General features: G+C 36.4%; 1 protein-coding gene across 4 annotated transcripts in view; it reads right to left on the reverse strand.

Annotated features, from left to right (window-relative positions):
* Nucleotides 1–25,803, reverse strand: part of LOC127847168 (tripartite motif-containing protein 2-like) — a 111,167-nt gene that overhangs the window by 26,577 nt on the left and 58,787 nt on the right. The window contains exon 2 of one of the 4 annotated variants that reach the window (XM_052378882.1): nucleotides 393–429. The exons of 2 other annotated variants lie outside the window; for them this stretch is intronic. The gene's annotated coding sequence lies outside the window, so the exon portion shown is untranslated. Of the gene's footprint in view, nucleotides 1–392; nucleotides 430–15,888; nucleotides 16,112–25,803 lie in introns of those variants that run through there. One more of the 4 variants, XM_052378884.1, reaches the window with a different exon arrangement.

A 25,803-nucleotide genomic window follows, 5' to 3' on the forward strand; every position in this document is an offset into this window, starting at 1 on the left:
CTTTGTGTCGACTATAATCAATTCAAGAATTAAGTCCCGAAAATAATTGTTGGTTATCGCTTTTGTCACAAAAATAATAGGGAAAGGGGGAGAACAATAATTAATGCATGCAAAATCAAAATGTTTGCTAATTACCACATATACCCGCACTATACCACATATACCCGCACTATAATAATATCAGAAGTATTTTTTATTTGCCAAAGAAGTGCGTGTGTATGGGTATTTTGAAGGGAATGGTTTTTGCTGAAACTATAAACTTTTTAAATGCCATATCAATTTCATTAGCTAACAAAAATCAAGTGCAATTCAAATCTGCAAAGCTATGAGAAACAAAAACAATTGTGAACACGCTAGCAAACGTTGCACAGAAACATTCAGTGAACACCTACCATGTTAAATGTAAGTCGCAGAATAAAAGCGGGCCAGCTGTAATGTTGAAAGGCAGAATATAAGCACACAAAAGCACATATGAACATAAAATATACAAGAGCACCGCCTTGCGGGTGCAGACCGCTCATCTATTTTCTTTTTAAAGGTGAAGGGACTCTCAATTTCAATCACAAAGGAGGGAGGGGTGGAGTGAAGAGGGGTGTATAGTGTGGGGGTGTGGACATTTATTACATTATCTTCCACATATGCGGAAAAAAATGCACAAAAAAAAAAAAAAAAAATTCGGGGGTGGGGGGGGGGGGGGGGGGGAAAAAGGGGATTCTTGGGTGCGATGGTTGGACGGTATTTCAAAAATAAAATAATAAAAATAAATATTTGTGGTTTTTAACCGTTTCAAAAAAAAAAAATGGGGGTGGGGTGGGGGTATAGTGTGAGGGTGTGGTGGCCATTTGTGAGATGATCTTAAAAAAAAAAAAATAAGGGAGGATTCAGGGGGGGAGGGGGGGAGGTCACGGGGGATGGTTTGGGTGGAGTCTATTGTGGTAGGTCAGGTAAGAGTAGTTTTGTCAAAGTTACTCAATCAAATGTAATCATAAACAAAGAAGTTATGGCAATTTTAGCAAAATTTAATAATTTGAGCTTCAGAGTCAAGGTCATTCAAAGGTCAAGGCAAAATTCAACTTGCCAGGTACAGTAACCTCATGATAGCATGAAAGTATTTGAAGTTTGAAAGCAATAGCCTTGATACTTTAGAAGTAAAGTGGATCAAAACACAAAATTTAACCATATATTCAAAGTTACGAAGTCAAAAAAGAGCCGTAAAAATGACAACCAGAGTTATGCAACTTGTCCTTTTACTGTACCCTCATTATAGTTTGCAAGTGTTCCAAGTATGAAAGCAATATCTATGATACTTTAGGGGTAAAGTGGACCAAAACACAAAACTTAACCAAATTTTCAATTTTCTAAGTATAAAGGGCCCATAATTCGGTCCAGATGCCAGTCAGAGTTACATAACTTTGCCTGCACAGTCCCCTCATGATAGTTAATAAGTGTTGCAAGTATGAAAGCAATAGCTTTGATACTGTAGGAATAAAGTGGACCTAAACACAAAACTTAACCAAATTTTCAATTTTCTAAGTATAAAAAGGGCACATAATTCTGTCAAAATGCCAGTCAGAGTTACATAACTTTGCCTGCACAGTCCCCTTATGATAGTTAGTAAGTGTTGCAAGTATGAAAGCAATAGCTTTGATATTTAAGGAATAAAATGGACCTAAACACAAAACTTAACCAAAATTTTCAATTTTCTAAGTATAAAAAGGGCACATAATTCTGTCAAAATGCACGCCAGAGTTATCTAACTTTGCCTGCCCAGTCCCCTCATGATAGTAAGTAAGTGTACGAAGTTTGAATGCAATAGCATTGATACTTTCTGAGAAAAGTGGACCTAAACACAAAACTTATCCGGACGCCGACGCCAAGTTGATGACAATAGCTCATAATTTTTTTTCAAAAAATAGATGAGCTAAAAATTATACAATTTATACATAGACAATCATGCGTTTATAAGCTAATTGCCAGTTATTGCAAACAATTACTTCTTCAACACATTAGTATAAGAGCTGTTACACTTGAAACTTCAAACAGTATTTGATACAGACCAGTAAATGGGCTAAAAAAATAATTGGTTGTTACAAAAAATACCAGTTTAAAGTATAAGCTGGTACAATATGTGAAACATGAATGCCCACACTATTAAATAAAGAATTACTGTGAGACATAATTATTAAGAACAAGAGATGTGTTTGTCCGAAACACAATTCCCCCTATTGCGGCGCTTTGAAATAAAATTTCAATATATCATTTGGCAGGTTTAGAAATTATCTCCCTTTTAAAGCTTATAAATTTCCTTGGATTGTATTTTTTTACTTTTGACCTTGAAGGATGACCTTGACCTTATCCTTTCACCACTAAAAATGTGCAACTCCATGAGATACACATGCATGCCAAATATTAAGTTGCTATCTTCAATATTGCAAAAGTTATGACCAATGTTAAAGTTATCGGATGGACGGACGGACGGACAGTTCAAATGCTATATGCCACCCTAACAGAGCATAAAAAGTAGTTTTAATATTATTAAATGACATTATATTTAAGAAAGGAGTACACCAAGTATAACATTAAATCAATGTCAAACACAGTTTTCTGGCAGTAACCACCTTTTCCGAAAATTATAAATGACCAGCATTTGAAGCTTTCAATACAATTGCAAAAATCCTATGCAACTTCACTAATCTTTTTCTGCATTGTGACACTTTTATTACACCCACGTTTGTCATCAAACATGCATCTAAAAGTGCAACCATACAGCTTATTATGGGAAAAATCCATGGATACAACACAATGCCAAGCATTGCAAAAAGGATTTATGTATAAAAAAAAACATGCACCGAAATAAGCAGCACAGAAACATTCCCAATCAATTTGAATGAATTAGCATTTAAGCCGACCACTGGGGTACACTATTACCTAAACTTTTGTCACTCTGCAATTGTTTAAAGTTCTTTGATGACACTTGTATTTGTTGATATTTGATTGCAACCAAATGTACTAGCTCCTTTAGTCATCCTGATTGGCGTAAACATTTGTGACCTTCTTTTCCCATCTATATGTTCATATTTCAATCATGATTAATTTCATAATCACATACAACTAAACCGTTAGATTGAAGCAGATATCATCAGAATGGCAATTATTTGTTTGTGTTGGCTTCTATTTTAATAATAATACCACATTTGTTATGATTTATAAGATTAATATAACCAACAAGGACACTCCATAGTATAAATATTTCAGGAAATAAAGTCGTGTTCTTATCCACTTCTTTGATAAAAGAGCAACAACTATAAACATATAATGATTACAACTAGGATCATTCCTTGAAACAGTCAATGCAAAAGATGACTACTGGGTTTAAACGGGTTTGACTGGACCAATACATGTCATTCAATCACATACTTAACATTTTCATAACAGTACAAAGCCCTAAAAACTTTCGCAATTATAAAACTCCGAAAGACTTATAAAGCAGAAACTAACACACAGTATGCTGAGTAAATGCATTTATTGCTCCCAGTTGTAGAATTGTCAGTATTGTTTCAAGGGCCAATGAGAGTAAGTCCAAAAGTAGGTCAAAGTCATGGTCAAAACAAGGTAAAGTGGACAAGTTGACACTTTTATAGCACCCAAACAAGCACCAACGCTTTGTAGAAAGTTGTGTAGACAAATGGCTTCAGTTTGGATTACCAAGAGTTTGGACCTTCTCACTGCAAAAGGGTCAAAATGAGGGTAGGTGAATTTATTAGCGTGTCACTTGTGTTCAAAGACATATTTCATGCAAGTATCAAAGCTTTGTATAAGGATGAATAACGGATGTAAGACAAAACATTTCATTTAGGGCTCACCATGTATGGACTGATGAAAAGACAACAAACGGACATTCAATCACTTTAGCAGTCTCCAAGCATTGGAAGATGCTGGGGTAAGAAAATATTGTGTGACTGGTTATCTATATCCCAACACACAATTTTGCTACAATATAGTATAATACTGTTCTGCTAGTACACAGACAGTGCTCCAGCTAGGCCTAAATTGAAGGGCGCCGGACCTGCCCTTCCAAACCTCCACCCTGCCCTTCCTAGGCCCCCCCCCTGCCCTTTAAAAAAAAAAAGTATTATTTTTTTATTTTTTTTCCCCACATATTATGAAAATTAATAAATCTCTTATTACATTGTATTTAATTTTTTCCTCATTGTAGATATTATATTTCAATGGTTTAATAATGGTTAAATAACTATATTTTAATAATTATGGGAATAATATATTCTAACAATTATTAATAACATATAAATTAACATGCAACAGAAAGCATTCCTGAAAGGACCGTGCTCGAAAGTGCCCTTTTGTCAAAATTATACTTCGCCTCGAAAGTGCCCTTTTGACAAAAAAGCCCCCCTGCCCTTTTCAAATCCTAGCTGGAGCACTGACACAGGAAAGGACTGTTCTTACTCTGGACAATTCATACACATGTTTCACATTTTGCAACTTATTTAATTATGTTTTTAGTTTATAGCCTAATAGCCAGGGAAAATTAAAAGATTACTGTATTACCATACATATCAAACTTACGTCCACCGTAAAAACAATTTTATCACCACACTATCATACAAACATACATACCCTAATTATGTAAACCTATCAAAAAGCCCTCACAATCCACAAATCAGCTCATCTTTCCTCTACATTATTTATCATCAAACAATGAAACAAGTTACATCCAAACAGACATCAATCCATACACACACCACAACCACAAAATCTTCATAAACCTGCAATCCCTTTCAAATGCTATTCCAATTAACATGAAGATAATAGTTTTTCCTATTTTCCAGTGGCAGAAAGTCTGGACTTATGCCCACCTGCCCCCCATCCCCAAAGTCCTATGAAACCTCAGGGTTTGGATATCGACTGGGAAAACAAGTTGCTCTGCAGGCATCCAACAGCTTCCACACTACCAATAGATATGATCAATAGAGAGTTTATTGGCCACTAGGCACAGCAAACTGGCACTGGCTACCAAATGCATTCCACCCACTGGCAATTTAAACTGTACTTTCAAACTATTCCATGAATTTTCTGCCCCTGAATTCATGCACCCACTTTCAACCATAAAGATACAGAGGGGGTAATCACGTGATAGACAAGATGGCGACGTCCATACCGAGACAGTTATTTTTCGCCGTTTTATACCCTTTATTACTTCTGTTAATTTTTTTTAATGACGCTCACTCGAGCCATATCAGTAAGAGGGTTATAAGCGTTTACTTTGTATTTTAATTTGCTTTATATCTCGACTTTACTCGAGCCCTAATTAGGTTATCCCGCTAAGAAATTTTGCACCGAGTAAAGTCAAGATATAGAGCGAATAATACTTCGAAATAAAAGCCAGTAACTTTCTTTCAAATATGGCTGGAATAATAATACAAGTAGTAAAGGGTATAAAACGACGAAAAATACCTGCCTCGGCATGGACGTCGCCATCTTGTTTGTCACGTGATTACCCCCTCTGTATCCGATTGAGATTCAGAATGTAGGATATAACTATACACAGTTGCACTCTGGGATAACAGTTTAACCCTTTGCCACTTAGATATGTATTTTCACACATTTATAGTCCTTAAAAATTTTTAATTTAATTAAAAAGACCTTTCTTACTAGATTCAAGTTTGAAAGGCTTTGTTTCAAACACTGTTACTGATGAGCAGCAAATGGCAAAAAACCTGAAAAAACAGTCTGCAAGTTACTTGCTGTTCTGTTTTTATTCTATTTACACATAGCCATTTTCACAAAATTGCTTCTGGGTGGGAAAGGGTTATGAGTGTTAAGTGCAGTCCCACATTCTAATGTGCAGTCTGCACAGGCTAATCAAGGATGATTATACTTTCCATATATAGTGGATTTTCTAAAGAAGAGACTTCAGTAAAACTAACAATTCTGTGAAAACGGAAAGTATCATCATTAATTAGCCTGTGAAGACTGCACAGCTAAACTGGGATTACACTTAAGCACATGCATTTAGCCCAATTTTCCCACAGTCAGGTTCAAATGAATTCCACCCACTATCAATTTTGAATGTACATTCAACTTTTTCATGAATTTACTGCAATTGAATTAATGCATCCATTAACAAGCATTAAGATAAAAGATTCAGTTTGTCAGAATGTAGGATAAATCTTGATTTATAGTAAAATTGTAGGATAAAAGAAGATTTATAGATTCCAGTAATCACAAGGGCCTCTAAGAAGTTCATGGATCGATTCAGTTGAACTCAGCCTGAAAACAAATTCCTGCAAAATCTGAATTTGTCATGAGACAAATTCACCAGAACATGCAAGATGTTGTATTCATCAGTCAGTAACTTGACCTTGCAAAACTTGAAAGCATAAGAGAGCGAAAGACCTTTAAAGTAGAAAATAAAAACTATTGTCCATTGGCATGGTCATAATTGTAATCATTATCAAAATCACATTATCCATCACCATCACAACAACCATCATCATCAGCAGCAGCAGCAGCATTTGTCCTCAACCTAATTGTCATCAACCAATTACCACAGATTCCATGTCATTATCTTATCATCATTCATTAATAATTTTCAGCAGTAGCATTTTCATTATCTTTACAATGACCAACACCATTATCACAATCATCATCATCACCATGACCTCCTTTATTAATACCAGAAAGTACCACTTACATTAACATACCTGTAATATGACAATTAATTCCAATATTATCATATTATTTATAACAAATCCATGTTATTTGCAGAATGGAAAAAGTGATAGACACATTCAATTAGCATGGAATTAAATGAATTTATCTATAGAGGAAACTCATTGTGTTTGTTTCCAAACATTAATCACTTGTCTATATAAACATCCAATTAGCAATTACATGAGGGCAGATTTACTGGCATAGGGCACAGGTGAAAGGCCTGCACTATAAGTTACCTGACTGATAAGCCCTGCCTGAATGCTTATCTTTGCATGGTATCTATTAATAACCAAGACTGTACTATAAACAGAAACTGAGGAATTCTGTATATCATAGCTTAAAATGAGTGAAACATGCATTCCATATGTTGCAGGATACCATGAATACTTAATAGTATGCAAAACAATGTATATGAAAGAACCAATGGTATTCTAGTATTTACCCAGGACTATAGCCATTGTCACAGTAATAGTTCAGTGATTTGGATGAGCATGCATGTTATCATGGTCTGACCCATCAAAAACCATGATAAAATATAGTCACAAACATCATGTGGACTAAGGATGTACATGGTTGAAATGAGAATTGTCTGACTTATCATTGCCCATCCAAGTTTCATGCTCAAATAATACAGTTCGGAATTCAATGCCTTTTCAAGGCAAGATCAAAGCTTTTCAGGGCAATATTTTGTATTAATTGATGGGTAATAAACTTTAACGACCCATGTATGTGTTGCATGTTCATACATTAAATAACAAAATTTCTAATGCCAACAAATCTAAAATATGAACAAACCACCAGATGGATTTTCTAAGTACTATAAACTAACTATATCTGTTAATAACATGGCAACAAAATTGCTTTTTTTTCTGTCTTTAAAATTGCTTTTGATGTATGGAAAGGTTTTGATGTATGGGAAACACATGTCAAGGTGAAGAGTAAAACTATCATATCTGCTTAGTGTTGCCCTATTCAGATACAATAGTTGTGCAGTAAACAATCTATTTGCAAGATTTGGTACGGATACATGCCTAATCTGTAACAGGGATTGTGTCAAATAAATTATTTACATTAATTTGATTAGGCACCGAAAGAAATCTATCACAGTTTATTACTTGGCCGATTTCTAACTGAATATACAGAGAAACTATAATGTGCTACAAAAAATCAATTCTCTACGAAAATCTGGCTATACATATGAAAAGGTAAAGTTGGGGCCTATAGTCAGATATTGATTTGATAAAAATTTTCAGCCGACTTTTAAATTAAGCTGACCCCCCCCCAACCTCACAGATCGCTGGGGCATATATTTAGGTCTTTTAAATATTTTAATACAAAGCAAAAATATAATGCAAAATAAAATAACAATACTTTGGTGCCAAAACTTTTTGATATTGCATGGCCAGGTAATAGATTTTTCCTCAATACTTAGCATTTATCTAATAAACATAATACTGCATTTTCACAGAAAATTAATACAATCTTGTTTAATTGCTGACACAGCCGTTATTTTGACAGGACAATTGGAGTACAAGTTAGTATTGAACTATGAACTCGTAAGAAAAACAGTTTCTTATCTGATCACCGTTGAAGAATAGGCAATAAATCAACCTATATAATTGGGGATTTTATGTCAACTTAATTACTGACAGGCCCATATGATAAGTCTATCTGATTAGTTATTTATAAATAGATCTAAACAATGAGATTTTAAAGAGATAAATGGAAGCACCTAATCATGAAATTCTCAACCCAATGTCAAAGCAAGGCAAAATTTTGGGTAAACCGGAAATAAACGTACCATTTAAACAATTGGGTTACACTGACAGACGCCAACATTCTTAGCAAAAGGTCTTTATAAAAAATAATTTTTATGTGGTACTGATAAAAGCGATATGATCAAACAATTTTTTCATGTGAATGCGACACAAGAAATGGATCAATGTTCAAAGGAACAAGGGACAAAATTGTCACAAAACCAGGTTTTCATTGTGAAAAAAAATCTGATAAAGGGAGACAACTCAAACTGAACTTTTGAAATGAACAAACAAAATTAACCCCCTTTGTAAGTTTGTTTGAAAATTAATCTATTTTTAGTCGTGGCAACCTTGACATTGGAGATATCGACGTGATTCTTTCATGCGACGCACCGTCCCATGATGGTGAACAAATGTGCCAAATGATTTTAAAATCTCACAATAAATGACATACAGTACAGCTAACGCGGCACAAACATAATTCGCGGCTACGCCACGGCCAGATTATTAGTACGTGGCGGCCGAATCGTGTGTTCACGCGGCGTATCGCCGTGGCACTCGGCATCGATCCGCGCAACGACGTCGAGTCTGTTTTAACCTCGCGTACTTTCGCGGAGTAAATCCACCGCATACGTACGCGGCGGATCGAGTGAAAAGATATCCACCTACATGTACATACATATATGTGTAGCGTAGAATTAATTACGTGCAACTGTTAATGTTTCGTTCGATTATCATTATTTAATTTGTAATCCGAAACACACTTCCGAATTTTAATGGTAACGCGACCTTTGACAAATTCTAGCGTCAAATAAACAGTGCTAAAATATCCTTTGTTTCATAAAAAGCGCGCGAAAATTATGCAGACATGTAGAACGTCGTTTGGAAAGTTTGGGTGCATTTTGTGTTGTATAAATACATGAACATCACGTCAGGCGTAAATCGCGTGTTCAGTGGAAAAAAACCCCGCCCGATTAGACGTTATTTCGTCATCTCTTTAAATAGTAACAAATGCCAAAATGTATTTGATACTTAAGGAAATATCGAGAATGTTTGTGTATCGTAAATATTTACCAGCATTTGCTTTAAAACTGGAATATACGGGATTATCGGGTAATTAGTAGCGATATTAACTGTATAATATGAACAAAATAAAACGTGTTTATATACGCATATTCAAACAATAGTTATAATAAGCTGATAATTAACAAAACAACAAATACATCGTCACCGTCTTGTTTATTGATGTGGCTTCAAACTGCTAATTTTCTCATCTTAAATTTAATAGCAAAATCAACATGCAATTAATTTATAAATCCACCATATGCTGGAGCCTTGACCACTTGTATGTGCGAAAACATAATTACGTGACCTTGTTTATGTGTGAAATACATACACTACGGGCGGGAAACAAACTTAATTGGCCAGACACATTAACTATGCTTACATGTATATGCTAATACAATCCGCGCACAATAAATTTATTATGATTTTAATTATTATTATAATTGTTCTTTCAAAATTTGTTAACTACATGTAACTAATAATTTTAAAAAGATTTTTTATTTTATGATGCGCATCGACTCGGCATCATGTCGCGGATAGCGGCATGCCTCGGCGGACAGATGCGAAGTTTCGCGGCGAAATGCGACTTGCCGCCGCATACTGACGCGGCTTCAACGACTGACGCGGCATCGACTCGTTTCGCCTTGCCGCCGCGGATCGCGAAATATGTTTGTTCCGCTTTGGCTGTACTGTAGTTATGGCCCAGACAAGCTCATTTATGGCCATTTTTTACCTTTGAACTCAAAGTGTGATCTTGACCTTTGAAATATCGACATAATTCTTTCGCGCGACACAACGTCTAATGATGGTAAACAAATGTGCCAAATGATTTTAAAATCTCACAATGAACGACAAAGTTATGGCCCGGACAAGCTTGTTCCGCCCGCCTGCCAGCCCACCAGCCAGCCAGCCCGCCCGCATTCGCCAATCTAATAACCAGTTTTTTCCTTCGGAAAACCTGGTTAACAAAAGTAGATTGAGGGATCGATTAAACAATAAGCAATAGTCCAGAGAGTCTAGTCCATGTGTGTAAACATTGAACATGTGTCCACTTGGCAATGTTTTGATTGAAATACTAGCAAAAGTTAAGAATAGGTCATGATTGGATAGAACAACATGAGGCATAGATTCCTTCAGGCTATGGGTTGAACATGAGACATAGAGTCCACTAGGCCACGTTTGGATTGTACATGAGGCATAGAGTCCACAAGCCATGTTTGGATTGAACATGAGGCATAAAAGTCCACAAGGCCGTGTTTGGATTGAACATGAGGCATAGTCTCCACTAGGCCATGTATGGATTGTACATGAGGCATAGAGTCCACAAGCCATGTATGGATTGTACATGAGGCATAGAATACACAAGGCCATGTTTGGATTGGACATGAGGAATAGAGACCACAAGGCCATGTTTGGATTGGACATGAGGCATAGAGTCCACCAGACCATGTTTGGTTTGAGCATGAGGCATGGAGTTCTAACTCAGCCATGTTTGGATTGAACATGAGGCATAAAGTCCACAAGGCTGTGTTTTGGATTGAACATGAGGCATAGTGTCCACAAGGCCATATTTGGATTGGACATGAGGCATAGAGTCCACCAGGCCATGTTTGGATCAAACATGAGGCTTTCTAAGTGTCCACTGAGACACTAGTTTGATTGAACATTAGGCATAGAGTCCACTAGGCCATGTTTGAATCAAACATGGGGCTTTCTAAGTGTCCACTGAGGCACTATTTTGATTGAACATGAGGCATAGAGTCCACTAGGCCATGTTTGAATCAAACATGAGGCATAGAGATCACTATGCACTGTTTTGATTGAACATGAGGCAAAGAGTCCACCAGGCCATGTTTGGATCAAACATGATGCATATAGTCCACCAGGCCATGTTTGGATCAAACATGAGGCATAGAGTCCACCAGGCCATGTTTGGATCAAACATGAGGCATAGAGTCCAAAAGGCCATGTTTGGATTGAACATGAGGCATAGAGTCCTACTAGCCATGATTAGATTGAACATGAGGCATAGAGTCCTACAGGCCATGATTAGATTGAACATGACACATAGAGTCCTACAGGCCATGATTAGATTGAACATGAGACATACAGTCCTACAGGCCATGATTTGATTGAATATGAGGCATAGAGTTCAACAGGCCATGGATTAAACATGAGGCATAGAGTCCTACAGGACATGGATTGAACATGAGGCATTGAGTCTTACAGGCCATGGATTGAACATGAGGCATAGAGTCCACTAGGCCATGTTTGGATTGTACATGAGGCATAGAGTCCACAAGCCATGTTTGGATTGAACATGAGGCAAAGAGTCCATGAGGTCATGTTTGGATTGTACACGAAACAGAGTCCACAAGCCATGTTTGGATTGAACATGAGGCATAGTCTCCAATAGGCCATGTATGGCTTGTACATGAAGCATAGAATCAACAAGGCCATGTTTGGATTGGACATGAGGAAAAGAGACCACAAGGCCATGTTTGGATTTGACATGAGGCATAGAGTCCACAAGGCCATGTTTAGTTTGGTTTGAACATGAGGCATAGAGTCCACTCAGCCATGTTTGGATTGAACATGAGGCATAGAGTCCACAATGCCGTGTTTGGATTGAACATGAGGCATAGTGTCCACAAGGCCATATTTGGATTGGACATGAGGCATAGAGTCCACTAGGCCATGTTTGGATCAAACATGAGGCTTTCTAAGTGTCCACTGAGGCACTATTTTGATTGAACATGAGGCATAGAGTCCACTAGGCCATGTTTGAATCAAACATGAGGCATAGAGATCACTATGCACTGTTTTGATTGAACATGAGGCAAAGAGTCCACCAGGCCATGTTTGGACCAAACATGAGGCATAGAGTCCACTAGGCCATGTTTTGATTGAACATGAGGCATAGTCCACCAGGCCATGTTTGGATGGAAACATTTACCATAGAGTCAACAATGACATTTTTGGATTAAACATAAAGGATTAGAGTCCACTATTCCCTTTGGTAAGCCCAATGGAATATTTGAGAAAAGTGTATGCCCTCCATACAAGAAGTATTGAAAAATAAAAAGCAATTGGTGAATTAAACAATTACTCCTTAACATTCAATTGAAACCCATTTTTAGATTATCAAAAGCAAATGAATACCAGAAAGGATGGTAAGATAATATTCCAGGAACTTGTGGAATCTCCTAAGAAAACAGCAAGTCCAATTAGTAGTTCTGTTTTGCCTGACGTTTACCATGTTTTGCCAATTGATTAAATGTCTGAGAAATAATAATTTAATGCTGACATTTAATCAATCAACAAAAGATTGCAAACACCAGGCGAAACAAAACAAAATATCATCCCTGGCTGAGGGATAATTAGTATTTCAACACTGTAAAAGATGCTACAAAAATATGAAAGACATCATTGCACAGATGTTTTTGTTGAAAACATAAACAACAGTATTCTTATTAACCACATATAAATACGCCTTTTTTAATTTATTCAAATATGAGATACACTTTAACCATTTATTTACAATTTTAATACAAACACATGATTGGATAACTGTAAGCCATGATGTGCTTAAAAAATGATAACAATCCAGTCTCAGGGGAAAACTAGGCTTAACCCTTTGCATGCTGGGAAATTTGTCGTCTGCTAAAATGTCGTCTGCTAAATTTCTAAAATTAGCATTTTCTTTGATTTTTTTCAAAGAATACTATCAGAATAGCAAACAGTATGGATCCAGATGAGACGCCACGTTCTGTGGCGTCTCATCTGGATCCAAACTGTTTGCAAAGGCCTTAAAAATCCGGTTCCAGCGCTAGAAGGGTTAATGCATATGCATAAAGTCAGTTGTCCCAGATTAACCTGTGCAGTCTGCACAGGCTTATCAGAGACGACACTTTCCGTCTAGACTGCATTTTTGTTAAGAAGAGACTTAATTTAAACCTATTTTAAGCCAACTTTAAACAAACAAGCGCTGTCACCATAGGATGACATATGCCCCCAGTAAACGCTTTGATAGAAGTTATTGAAATGCACTAAATGACCCCGTGACCTAGTTTTTGACCCGGCATGACCCAGATTCGAACTTGACCTAGATATTGTCTAGATACAACTTCTGACCAAGTTTGGTAAAGATCGGATGACAATTGCTTGACTTGAGTGGAAACTAATCCATATGGACTAACTGTCTGAATGACGGACGGTGCGATTTTAATATGCCCCCAGAACCTATGTTCTGGGAGCAAAAATTCCATAAAAGTGGTAAGTGTGATTAGCTAGTGCTGAAGCACATGAATATATTAAAGCCCTGATTTTCGACAGCACACCTCTCATAATTTCTATCATGATCGCCAACACCTTTTCTAAGTCATTGCAGCATTAACTTTTCCACACTGAACCTGTATTCTGGAGGATCCCATAAGTCTTAAAGCAAGATCAAAAGTTCAACTCCACCATAAAAATGAAAATTATTTTTAGTACACAATCTGAAAAGATAAACTAACAGCTGAAGATGTTAATCATATCATTAACATCTGGTATCTCTATTCACATGTAAATGTACAGGCTTTAAAACTACTTCATACCTAAAGTTGTACTTAATACTATAGCATTTATGAACTCAGAAACAATACACGTGCCTGGTCTACCATGTCATTTCAAATTTACTTTAAAGAAAACAAATACTGCCTAGCCATTTTATGAACTCAAGGATTTGTAAATAGCTATTCAGTGCAAACCATTCAACAAAGGTTAAAAGTCTGGAAACTTGTTGAGCTAGAACAGACAAGAAACCATCGGAGAGGGTGTTGCTCCTCAAAGGTTTTTTTGTCACAATATTGCACTATATATTCAGATAAAAGGAAACGTCTTGAGGGGCAAAACTTTGGACAAAATAATACGATGGATGGTTTAGCAACTTAAAAATTTCAAAGGGCCATAACTCTCTAAATAAATCATCTAACCAGAACCCACTAAAAACACGCGCATCAAGTCCAGTCAGTAGTTGGGGAGAAATAGCCCTGACAAGAATTGCCCTATATGTACAGTTTATAGAAAATTTCAAAGGGCCATAACTCTGTGAAAAATCATTCGACCAGAACCAGCTGATAATATGCACATCTCCTGTTGGTAGTGAAGCTTCCTATCAAGTTTCATTTAATTCCCGTGATAAGTTGCTGAGAAATAGCTCGGACAAGAATTGCACTTTCAAAGGGCCATAACTCTGTGAAAAATCATCCAACCATAACCGACTGATAATATGCACATCTCCTCTTGGTAGTAAAGCTTCCCATAAAGTTTCATTGAATTCCGTAATAAGTTGCTGAGAAATAGCTCGGACAAGAATTGCACTATATTTACAATGGAAAATTTCAAAGGGCCATAACTCTGTGAAAAATCATCGGACCAGAGCCGGCTGATAATATGCACATCTGCTTTTGGAAGTGAAGCTTTCCATAACGTTTCATTGAATTTCGGTCATTAGTTGCTGAGAAATAGACAAGAATTGCACTATATGTACAGTTAATGGAAAATTTCAAAGGGTCATAACTCTGTAAAAAATCATCCGACCAGAACTGGCTGATAATATGCACATCTCCTCTTGGTAGTGAAGCTTCCTATAAAGTTTCATTGAATTCCGGTCATTATTTGCTGAGAAATAGCCTGGACAAGAATTGCACTATATGTACAGTAAATGGAAAATTTCAAAGGGCCATAACTCTGTGAAAAATCATCCGACCAGAACCGGCTGATAATATGCACATCTCATTTTGGTAGTGAAGCTTTCCATAAAGTTTCATTGAATTCCAGTCATTAGTTGCTGAGAAATAGCCCGGACAAAATGTGCACGGACGGACACACGGACGGACGGAAGGACGGACAGACGAAGCGGCGACTATATGCTCCCCCCAAAATAAATTTTGGGGGAGCATAATAAATGTGAAGCTTTAAAAAACAATTACTGCAAGAACAAATTATTAATCAGTATAATAATTTGTTTGTTTATGTGGATTTTTACCCATATGCATCAGTAGGTTGATCATATCACTGATGTCAGTTAAACCACTGGTGCTTTTCCTTGAAAAGCACAGGTTTACCAGTACTAAGGTGCGAATACTTAAAGCCTGTAATTCGACAACTGCCATATGTTGATTTGCTGTGCAGCGCTAAACCAGCTCTGTATAAATATTTTAATGAAAAGACTTCCATGCAATGAACAACATCATAAATTTTCTAATGTCACTTTAAACTCTGATGTGCTATGTGTTTATATGTAAAATATATACATCATCAAAAGAAAATAAACAAAATCACTTACAATCACATTAAAATCCAAGATATTGACAAATATATACAAATCAATTTCTTCATGAAATTTATTCCTCATTACTCAACAAACTTAAGACACCCTCACAATTTAGTGCATTGTAACATCTGACCCCACTTCCTGTCTGAGAGAAAGTGCAAGGTCATCATCCATGATCTGTGAAACATGATTTTCCAAGACCTGTTATTATCACCATGCCTTCACCAACTGTGACATAAAACACAGCCTGCAATATGGCCAATAACAATGGACACAGGTAATACACTGGGCTGGCCTCTGTTATTATTGATCTAGATGACAAGATTTATAGGCGTTTGATTAGCTCTTTAGAACCAAACAAACAGTGTAGAGCAATAAAAGGAAGGTTTACTTGGCTTTGAATGTCTTCCATTATTAATGAAATTGATACTTTGGTTAAGAAATGGTTCAGGGCATTGGAAAGTTAATAAATTGCTGACTGTGAGGCAGGAAAACTGATATATAGCATATTCAAATCAACTCGGCATCGATCCGCGCAACGACGCTGAGTCTGTATTAACCTTGCGTACTTTCGCGGAGTAAATCCGCCGCATACGTACGCGGCGGATCGAGTGAAAAGATATCCACCTACATGTACATACATTTATGTGTAGCGTAGAATTAATTACGCGCAACTGTTAATGTTTCGTTTGATTAGCAAATTATCATTTGTAATCTGAAACACACTTCCAAATTTTAATGCTAACGCGACCTTTGGCAAATTCTGGCATCAAATAAACAGTGCTCAAATATCCTTTGTTTCATAAAAAGCACGCAAAAATTAAGCACACATGTAGAATGTCGTTTGAAAGTTTGGGTGTATTTTGTGTTGTATAAATACATGAACATCATGTCAGGCGTAAATCGCATGTTCAGTGGGGAAAAAAACGCCCCGATTAGACGTTATTTCATCATCTCTATAAATAGTAACAAATGCCAAAATGTATTTGATAGGAAATATCGAGAATGTTTGTGTATCGTAAATATTTACCAGCATTTGCTTTAAACTGGAATATACGGGATTATCGGGTAATTAGTAGCGATATTAACTGTATTATATGAACAAAATAAAACGTGTTTATATACGTATATTCAAACAATAGTTATAATAAGCTGATAATTAACAAAACAGCAAATACGTCTTCACTGTCTTGATTATTGATGTGGCTTCATACTGCTAATTTTCTCAGCTTAAATATAATAGCAAAACCAACATGCAATTAATTTATAAATCATGATCAATGTACCTCATAATGAAGTTTCATGATCCTAGGCCTAAGCATTCTTGATTAATCATCCGGAAACCATCTGGTGGACGGACCGACCTACCGACGGACCGACGGACCGACCGACCGACAGGTGCAAAACAATATACCTCCTCTTCTTCGAAGGGGGGCATAAAAAGTTGTAGCCAAATGAGAACTTCTTAAGCCAAATTCGCTTAATTGTAGCCATTGGCCAATTTGGTGACTGGCAGAGCCAGCCCCAAGTGCTGACATAAAGTCTCCAGGTCTTGACCTATTGCCACAACATCTAAGTGACCACTGACACACATGGTGTGTTTTTTCGTTGGACGCCAATGTTACCCAGCCAGAAAAATCCCCAACCACAATGGGAATTGAACCCAGGATCTTCCGGTTCCAAATCAGGCAGACACTCTACAGCATCGCTATAAAAGCTCATATAGCAAGGCAGTACAAGTTCTCCTGAACCTGCTACAATAATACAGACAAGACACATCACACTACATTGTAATATGAATCCCATATGTATTTAACACCATTCAGCCGGTAAGGTATTTACAAACAGGAAACCAGGAAGTATAATTAAACAATGAATTGAGTAGCATAATGTAATCCACAGTTGCTCTTTCTTGACTATTTCTCTGCAAATTGAGCTTTCTATAACGCAAATTAAGCAGCCATATCCATTCATCACACTGTTAAGAAGGACTTTGTTAATGGAAGCCTGCAAGACATTAGGTCTTTGATGAAGGAATTATGTACAGGCCTTGCCATCCAGTGTGTATCAGCAATGCCCGAACAATTACAGGCAGAATGATGACATGCCACTTAAGCCACTAGGAGTCAGGTAATTGCAGCAGATCCAATGATTTCATTCAAGCCTCCTCCATGTGTATATGTACACAGTGTATTTTTTCACCAATTTGGTAATGAGTTCTAGTGTCCCTTTGAATTGGGAAAATTTGTGTCGTCCTGGGAAATAAGTGTTTTTGCTGTTTTGCTAAAAAATGCTCAAAAATTGAGAATATAAATGTTTTCAGTATTATTTTCACTAAGGTTGAATTTATATGGCTGGATGGGAGATGAACAAAATGTTAAAATCTACAAAAAAAATGTTTTTTTTGTCTTTGAAACCTTCTTCCATTGGGAATTCTTAGTTCTCAATTGGGAAAAATATATAATTTTTCCATTACAAGTGAGGCCAAATACCAGACCCTACTTTTAACAAAAAAAACCACTGCTACAAGTCCATTTTACAGGTCCATTTAACGGACACATTCCCAAACTAAGAAGTTATGAAAAACTCCCAATGTAAATTTGTTTACCCAATTCCCCCGCCCTCCAACAAATATTTAGTTGTTTTGTAGAAAGAAGTGTCTAATGATTATTGTATTTCAACTTTATTTCAATTACATCGAACAATTTAATATAACTATAATTTTATATGATTTTGTTCGTTTAATTTGAATTATTAAGTTTTACAAAATTAACTATGCACATAAATGGCTTCTCTGATATGGGAAAATAAATGCCTTTATCAGATGGCCCCTGCACTACATGTACAAACCAGCAATACCAACTAGATTACCTAATTATGTTTGATTGGCTAATTAGGGCTTGCAACAGCTGGAAAAAAATGTAACATTCTGTCACAGTGTGGGAAGTTTATCATCAATGAGGAGGGGGGTCAGTAAAATGGAAATGATGAAATTAACAAACAAGTTGTAAAGTGTTCATGAACTGTTCATGAATGGCAAAACCCTGAAGAATTTTTCAAGAATGTTGTTGCTCATGAATAGTTCATGAACACTTCATACCATTAGGGTTGAAGACAAGTTCATGAACACTTCATGCCATAAAAGTTCAATAATAGTTCATGAACACTTCATGTCATTAGGTTTCAAGAATATTTCATGAACACTTCATGCAATTAGTGTTCATGAACAGTTAATGAACTTAAATTTCAAGAACATTTCACAGACAGGGCCCATTTTCTGTTCACTGACTATTTGTGAACTATTCATGAACAATTCATGAATATTTCAAGACTTATTCATGAACTGCAGAACAACATTTCGCAGGGGTATCATCGGAGATGCTCTCGGAAAATGGTGCTTAATGCATAAAGAGTTCTCCCAGATAGTCTGAGGGACGGCGATTTCGGCTTTAATTTTATTTGTGGTTTAAAGGAAGTCTCTTATTAGCAAAAATCCAGTTTAGGTGAAAGTACCCTCCCTGATAAGCCTGTGTGGACTGCACAGGCTAATCTGGGACGACACTTTACACACATGCATTAAACCCCATTTTCAAAAGCATTAGGTTCATATAGCTTTAAACAAATTGTAACATCAGAAATGGTTGGGTTTGTTCAACCCAAAAGGAGCAAGCTGAAAAGGGTAATTACATTTTGTGACCATAAAGTTGAAACAAGAGCACCGCCTTGCGGGTGCAGACCGCTCATCTATTTTCTTTTTAAAGGTGAAGGGACTCTCATTTTCAATCACAAAGGAGGGAGGGGTGGAGTGAAGAGGGGTGTATAGTGTGGGGTTGTGGACATTTATTACATTATCTTCCAAAAAAGCGAAAAAAAAACAACAAAAAAACAAAAACACGGGGGGCGGGGGGGAGTGGGGGCAGGGGCGATGTGGGGGGGGGATTTTTTGGGTGCGATTGTTGGACGGTATTTCAAACATAACCGTTTAAAAAAAAAATTTGGGGGGGGGGGTGGGGTATAGTGTGAGGGTGTGGTGGTAATTTGTGAGATGATCTTAAAAAAAAAAAAAAAAAAAAAAAAAAAAATGGGGGGAGGGGGGGGGGTGGGGTGGGGGGGGGGTATAGTGTGAGGGTGTGGTGGTCATTTGTGAGATGATCTTAAAACAAAAAAAAAATAGGGGGGGGGGGAGGGGGGAGGTGGGGGGGAGGGGGGAAGGGCACGGGGGACGGTTTGGGTGGAGTCTATTGTGGTATGTCAGGTAAGAGTAGTTTCGTCAAAGTATCAATCAAATCTAATCATAAATAAAGAAGTTATGGCAATTTTAGCAAAATTTAATAATTTGACTTTGAGAGTCAAGGTCATTCAAAGGTCAAGGTAAAATTCAACTTGCCAGGAACAGTAACCTCATGATAGCATGAAAGTATTTGAAGTTTGAAAGCAATAGCCTTGATACTTAAGAAGTAAAGTGGATCGAAACACAAAATTTAACCATATATTAAAAGTTACTAAGTCAAAAAAGGGCCATAATTCCGTAACAATGACAACCAGAGTTATGCAACTTGTCCTTTTACTGTACCCTTATGATAGTTTGTGAGTGTTCCAAGTATGAAAGCAATATCTATGATACTTTAGGGGTAAAGTGGACCAAAACATAAATCTTAACCAAATTTTCAATTTTCTAAGTATAAAGGGCCCATAATTCCGTCCAAATGCCAGTCAGAGTTACATAACTTTGCCTGCACGGTCCCCTTATGATAGTTAATAAGTGTTGCAAGTATGAAAGCAATAGCTTTGATACTGTAGGAATAAAGTGGACCTAAACACAAAACTTAATCAAATTTTCAATTTTCTAAGTATAAAAAGGGCACATAATTATGTCAAAATGCCAGTCAGAGTTACATTACTTTGCCTGCACAGTCCCCTTATGATAGTTAGTAAGTGTTGCAAGTATGAAAGCAATAGCTTTGATGCTTAAGGAATAAAATGGACCTAAACACAAAACTTAACCAAAATTTTCAATTTTCTAAGTATAAAAAGGGCACATAATTCTGTCAAAATGCACGCCAGAGTTATCTAACTTTGCCTGCCCAGTCCCCTCATGATAGTAAGTAAGTGTACCAAGTTTGAATGCAATAGCATAGATACTCACTGAGAAAAGTGGACCTAAACGCAAAACTTAACCAAAATTTTCAATTTTCTAAGTATAAAAAGGGCACATAATTCTGTCAAAATGCACGCCAGAGTTATCTAACTTTGCCTGCCCAGTCCTCTCATGATAGTAAGTAAGTGTACCAAGTTTGAATGCAATAGCATTGATATTTTCTGAGAAAAGTGGACCTAAACGCAAAACTTAACCGGACGCCGACGCCAACGCCAACGCCAACCTCGACGCCGACGCCAAGGTGATGACAATAGCTCATAATTTTTTTTCAAAAAATAGATGAGCTAAAAAAGATGCATCTAGTTGGTGGTTTAAATAAAAACCTTGGTATACTGTGTTCAACATGTGGGCAAAAATTGCGTTCATTAACCATGGTTCTTTACCATGTTCAAATATGGCCATGGTTTGTGAACCTGGTGCCATCACCACACATGGCGCAATTTATGGCATCCAGTGCCAATCAACACATTGCGGCAATGGCGCCATTACCAAACAATTATAATGCAATATTTTATTTTGTGCACTAAATGGCATTTTCTTCTTCTTGGAGAAAAAAAAGAGTTCCGCGGTCGTAGACATATGCCCCCAAACAAGGCTTTGAATTAAAATAGGGGTCATCTACTGTCCAAGGCCAATGCACATGGGAAGTATCAAGCCAATCATTCAATTTGTTGATGAGTTATTGATCCGAAACAATGTACAATGCACTTGTGAAGTATAAAGCCAATCGGTCAAATCGCTGATGAGTTATTGATCGGACACAATTTTCACACTTATTGTGACAGTGACCTTGACCTTTGACCAAGTGACCTCAATAACATTAGTGGTCATCTACTGTTCAAGGCCAATGCATATGTGAAGTATAAAGCCAATCGGTCAATTCATTGATGAGTTATTGATCGGAAATTATTTATCGCACTTATTGTGACAGTGACCTTAACCTTTGAGTTAGTGACCTAAATTTCAATAGGGGTCATCTACTGTCCAAGGCCAATGCACGTGTGAAGTATCAAGCCAATCAGTCAATTTGTTGATGATTTATTGATTGAAAATAATGTTCACACTTATTGTGACAATGACCTTTGACCTAGAGACCCCAATTTCAATAGCGGTCATCTACTGTTCAAGGCCAATGCACATGTGAAGTATCAAGCCAATCGGCCAATGCGTTGATGAGATTTTGATCGGAAACGAACTGGTCTACTGACAGACAGAACAACCAACATCCAGCAAAGCAATATGAACCCTCTCTTTTTTGAAGAGTGGCATAAAAATATAATACGATTGAGTGCAAACAAGCGCAGACCATGGTACATCATGGTCATGTATTATCTTATCTGGAAATATTTATTCCTTGGACTAAATTACACAAACTTTGTATGCTATTTGAGTTTACAATTTCCTGAATCAAAGAAAACTATCCGGCAACTGTTAATGCCATTCTAAGCAGCATGTGCAAAATTATATTGTTGCCAACAACTTTATGATCTAGATTTTACACCAGTGAGTTTGATTACTTTGAAGATAAATAATGGTCTTTTGATAACAATATCATACACCAGCTGTTTTGCACATGCACAATCATCACTAACAGGCAATTTTTATCAAACTGAGATTCATACAATGAACAACTACAATTAAAATTAATATAAACAAAATTATATTAAAATATTTGTTTTTACATAACTTAATATATACTTATCAATTCCAATTACCAGTAACTTGAGTAAGCAATCAAAAATCCTTAACAGGGCAGTATGTTATCCATTCAATCCAGCATTATATTTTTAAACTAAATCCTAAAATATTTTTCTAAATACACATATTTCAAAACCTAATGAATAAGAGTAGACCCATAAATAAAACTTCCCAAACTGATATGCCCTGCCAGCCTGCGGCTCTTTATCTAAGCCCATCTTTCAATTGAAATCAACAAACATTAGCTATCCTTATAACCACATTACTCAATCTCTGAAGATAATCTGACCTTTAAACAGGTTGTTCTTATCACTCAAAGATCATCCCAGATTCTCAAATGAAAACAACATGTTATTCAGATGAAGTCTTGGGACGGATAACTCACCAATCAATTCTTAGACTTAAGAAACACAAATAGTCTTAACCCTTTCAGTGCGGGAACCGAATTTTAAAGGCCTTTGCAAACAGTTTGGATCCAGATGAGACGCCACAGAACGTGGCGTCTCATCTGGATCCAAACTGTTTGCTATTCTGATAGTATTCTTTGAAAAAAAATGAAGGAAATGCTTATTTTACAAATTCAGCAGACGACATTTGAGCAGACGACAAATTTCCCAGCATGCAAAGGGTTAAACTCAATAAAAAATACCTCAGAGTTTGCAGATATATACAGGCTCAAAATGGTACTTAAACCATTAACATATTGTTTGTAACAAATAATGATACAATTAAAGGTGCATTCTGCCATTCTTGACTTGACTTCAAGTAGTAACTGTTTTAGTACATTAAACTTTTATGATTATATACCTTATTTTTAGGCTGAAGTCAAAGAATCATTTGGTGAAAAGGGGCCCTCATATTGGATGCAACTCTATAAAGTCAGATCAGAAGAAACAAATTGACATAATAAATCATTTTTGTTTCAAAATGGTATTTGTTAATGATCTTTTTTTAATTTGTTTAAAATAGGAAGTTGTTGAAATCATTAAGTACCAATACATCAATATTTGGTTTATATTCTTAATGAAATAGTCTGTCAAAATTGAATGCTTTTAACATTCATGATATCTAGTAATAAACATTTTCTGAAAAACTGCTGGGTAACCAGTCTAAACAGAAGTGTTACATACAAATCTCTGAATTCAATTTAGTGTCATGTAACCTATTCTCACTGCACTCTCCCCACCTGATGCTGCTTGGAGGATAATCCAATAATCAAATTACAAACAACAGCATGCGGCCTCCTATGTTAGGAAACAGAACTAGCAACAGCCTAATTGACAGTAACAAAACAGCCAGTTATTACTACAATACATATACTTCCCAAAATACTTAACTCATTTATGCCTAGTGGACTCTCCCATCCTTCTTAAATGGATCAATTTATTTCCAAAATTAGGGATGTCTAGTAATTTATTTCTATATTTAGAATATTACTTACTGAAATTCCTTTAAGCAAACAGCGCAGACCCTGATGAGACACCGCATCATGCGGCATCTCATCTGGGTCTACACTGTTTGCAATGTCCTTTTTCGGCGTCAGCTGAATACGCCAGCTTTTCACCTGAGCCTGACCTTTGTTAGCGTCCTATAGAACTCAAATAAAACTTCCCGCGGCCAAGTACAGATGAATACACTTCATTGACTGCATTGGCTGATTTGATAATACCACTAGAACATTGGAAACATGTCCGCGTCTTTGTAACACTGTTTTACTGCGTGTTCAGCATGAAACAGTTTTATCTCTAATAAAAAGGCTTTATAGATAGAACAGTTTAACACTCAATCTCGACATCAATACAGTTTGTGCGTACATCTTTTATTTTCAGACGATTTTCAGCGCGAGAACGTTGTGTACTTAAAGGCCATGTTCTCATATTTAGTACTGACTTCCATATTCCTGTCAACATGTTATATGTAAAAGTATAAAGAGCAGTGGAAGCGATGCCTCACTTTAATGTGTTGCATTTCAACCCGCGAGGTATAAGGGGTCAGTTCGCGGTTAGTGTGTTTGAATGTCAGAGTTTATATACAGATCAGACCTTCTGTGCTGTTCGGAGTTCGCGGTCAGTTATATAATAGTTATATAATAAAGACGCTATAGCGTGAACTAGGTGAACCGGAATTTTGTTTACCACCAGAAAGATGTGAAATGAAGATATCCAGCGATATTATTTTATGGCATGTCAATAATAGATTCTTAATGTGTTTTCAACAATACCATGATAAATATTATTTTTAATTAATTAACAAGAATTATTCCATCATATTTACTAATGTATTATTGCAGCATATTGACTAATGTATTAAGTATGAGCGCGATGATTCTCGATACTGTTAATAATCGAATCAAATACACGTAGCAATTCCCGATAAACCACTCAAACAGGTTTGTTCGAAGAACGCGCGTATACATATTTAAAATATGTACGGAGACTTCGCATGTGGCCGGTTGACTTTGGTTTTCTTTTTTGTATCTATAGGTTTATGACCAGCAATATGTAATAATGTAAAATAAGCCGCGAAAACTCCGCGTAACATCCCGTACTGCGTTTGATGCAGCTAAAAACTGCACAGAAAAAGATATTAGCTATCCTTGATCTCATTCATTTAAATCTTTACCTTCCATAAACTCCAACCACAATCAACGCCGTATATCTTTTTTAAAGATATTTCTTGTTTCTAATCGCTTAGGCATGAATGGGTAAACATCAGCTGTCTTTTAGTGAGTTGGGTTACATATTGATACATGTTTGCATTTATAACATATTACACATTCGAAAATGCTCTCTATATTATAATTATATAGATAATAAATGTGGATACAAGGTCAAAGTTTTAATGCTCAGTCTAGCATTTTGTTTAGATCATTCTGTAACAATTAGCATGCTTCTGAATAAATATTTCTTGATAAAAAAATAAGATCTCGACCTTTTCTAATTTTGAAATGCTTAATTTAAATCCTAAAATAAACCCATTTTCTTAATAAAATTTAATGTCATATAATCAGTATAAACAAGTTAAAAGCTTTTTCTCAGATGCAACTATCCCTCAATTATCCTTCACAGGCA

This window comes from Dreissena polymorpha, chromosome 10, assembly GCF_020536995.1.
Source record: "Dreissena polymorpha isolate Duluth1 chromosome 10, UMN_Dpol_1.0, whole genome shotgun sequence".
Classification (NCBI taxonomy): Eukaryota; Metazoa; Mollusca; class Bivalvia; order Myida; family Dreissenidae; genus Dreissena; species Dreissena polymorpha.